General features: G+C 41.3%; 1 protein-coding gene across 2 annotated transcripts in view; it reads left to right on the forward strand.

Moving 5' to 3' along the window:
- The window catches only part of LOC137993232 (microfibril-associated glycoprotein 4-like), a 9,402-nt gene extending 8,948 nt beyond the window's left edge, over nucleotides 1-454 (forward strand). For both annotated transcript variants that reach the window (XM_068838953.1, XM_068838954.1), the window contains one exon: nucleotides 1-454. This exon is cut by the window's left edge and continues 592 nt beyond it. The gene's annotated coding sequence lies outside the window, so the exon portion shown is untranslated.
- The last annotated feature ends 2,046 nt before the right edge of the window (nucleotides 455-2,500 follow it).

A 2,500-nucleotide genomic window follows, 5' to 3' on the forward strand; every position in this document is an offset into this window, starting at 1 on the left:
ATGTCTGGGAGGGTTTCAAAATTAGCGTCAAAATAATGGAAATTAAGAGCGTGGAAATTAACGCTGCGCTTTATTAACATATCGGAAAATAACTCTCAACATAATTAGATCGACTTAAACGCGAATAGGGCTTATGTTTCTGGCCGACATCACGCGCGCTGTGATTGGCTAAGAGCAGCTAAGCGCTAGAGCGTTATTCTCCCGTAATGCCCACGGGGCCGATTATGGATTATACAAATTAGATTTTTCTTCTTTCGAATCATTCTGTTAGCCATATAATAGACAACTTAATAACCTTGACCGTCCGGTCGTTACGGCAAAATCTCAAACCTCGGCCTAGCTGTATTGACTTCGCTATCGCTTGGTCAACTGTAACGACCTCAGTCTCGGTTGTAAGTAGTTAATAATAAGGTATTTGGTAAAGAATACTTGATCTAGATGAGCCCACTTTGAAGGGGGGGGGGGGGGGGTGGGGGGATGGGTTGCCCGTTGCTTTGGGAGTACAAATCCCTGATGGTCGGCTTGCTTTCATCACGAAAGTACCCCGGGACTTTATTTTCGTGACTTATGCTCCCTAATATGACAATAAGTGAAACTTTGCTAGTACAGTCACGAATAAGGGCATCACTCTAGACTGAAGAAAAAAATGCTCTCGAGAAAAATAATACCTGAGGAAACAAAAGCAAGTGTTAGAGTCCTTAAGGCCACTACTCTGGAAGAGATTGCTCAGCGGTGCAAATTTCCAAAACAAGTGTTAGAAACACAGCACCTGAAAACAATAGACGTTTTTGTGGCCGAAAGAGAAGATTTACCCCTGAACAAGAGGAATTAATTCTTGGAAGCATCAACAAATTGAGAAATACAGAGGGTTCGTTTTCATCCGCCCGGCGTCTGATGGAACGGACAGAAATTCGTCATGTCACTGATCGTACTGTTAGACGTCTTGGAAACAAAAATGGTTACTTCTTCCTGTAGGCACACAAAAGGGGTTGATGAGTCAGGAAGACAAAGAAAAGAAGTGATGAAAATCAAAGTCCTGGACAAATATGTGGAAATTGGCCCAGAAATGAAGCTACTGGGTGTCACTTTTCCGCGGAGCAGCTGAAGTTTACTAGCCACTTAGACGAACATCTGGGAAAAGAGGGGTCCTGATGAGACTGAAAAATTTAATACCAACATTAACAAATCTTAGAATTTACAAATCTTTTATTTTGCCCCAATTAACGTATTATCAGACCGTCTGGAAATTTTGTAGGAAATCTGATAGCCGGAAGATTGAGAGACTCCAATTTTCGGAGAGCGCTTCGATCAGTGTATTGTGATAAATGTAGAACGATGAATTTCTTGTAAGGGCTAAATTCCCCTCACTAGCTGTTGAACCGTGAGAAAGCTGCAGGAGATAGCAATGATAATTTTCAAAGTCAACTTGAGTATAATTCATGCCCTATTTACATATCCGCGATATTTTGAATTCTTAAGCAACCGAAGTTATAAGCTGAGGTACTCGGACAATTTTACCGGATTCCGAGAACAAATATACTAATGCCAAAGGGAAACACAGTCAGATATATTGGTCCTGTAATATGGTCCAAAGTAAGTATGCACGTTAAGCCATCTGTAACACTTGCTTCTTTTAAGAACCTTGTGAGAAAAGTGGACACCGAGAACCCGCCTAAGAACTGACACTGTCATCTGTGTAACTAACTAACTACCTCATGTGGTGGGCAGAATTTCCGAGTTTGCTTATTTGTTTGTTTCATTTTTTACGCAGTTAGGTAGTTAAGGGATGTCCGCAATTAATTTACACTCTGTGTAAGCTAGGCTTTTGACACATTAATAAAGTCTTTATAATTATTTATTATTATTCATAGGGTTGCGTTTGCCCAGTGATGCAAGCAAACTGTTTCCTAAACTTGTGTTTGGACACACTCCATTGACTTTTCCTTGGGTGGTGTCACGTTCGTCTACAAGACGAACCCAATGTACCAAGCCCGTGCTCATAAAGGAAATGTATTCAGAAGAAATTCATGCAAAAGGGCTTACACGAGGGTGCTTGGCTAAGGGAAAGAAAGTCGTAACGGGAGGAGAAGTTGCCAAAGTTATGGTTGCAATATATAAGTTTCGGAAAAGAAGTAGTAATTTGTGAAAGATACGAGACAATGAACACCAATTACTTCCCATCTTTTACTGATAAAAAAATGTTAACACGATGTTTTCCGATGTATTCTGTCAAATTAAAGGATTTAGTCGAATGTGGCTTCAGGACGGCGATCTATGCTCAAAAACTTCAGTGTTCCTTGTATTCTATCGCAGAACTCTTCATACGATTCATGGGTAATCTCTAGCTGAAGGTCACTCTTCTCCAGCTCTGTCGGATTCAAGTCCGGACTCACTAGTGGGAGCGGTACTTTTAAAAGCCGAGTTCTGACTGACAGCGAGCCATAGCTTCCCGGGCCAAAAGCTATTATAGCGTCCTGGTCTGTGTTCGTAGCCTCTGCCA

Source organism: Montipora foliosa, chromosome 2 (genome assembly GCF_036669935.1).
Source record: "Montipora foliosa isolate CH-2021 chromosome 2, ASM3666993v2, whole genome shotgun sequence".
Taxonomy (NCBI): domain Eukaryota; kingdom Metazoa; phylum Cnidaria; class Anthozoa; order Scleractinia; family Acroporidae; genus Montipora; species Montipora foliosa.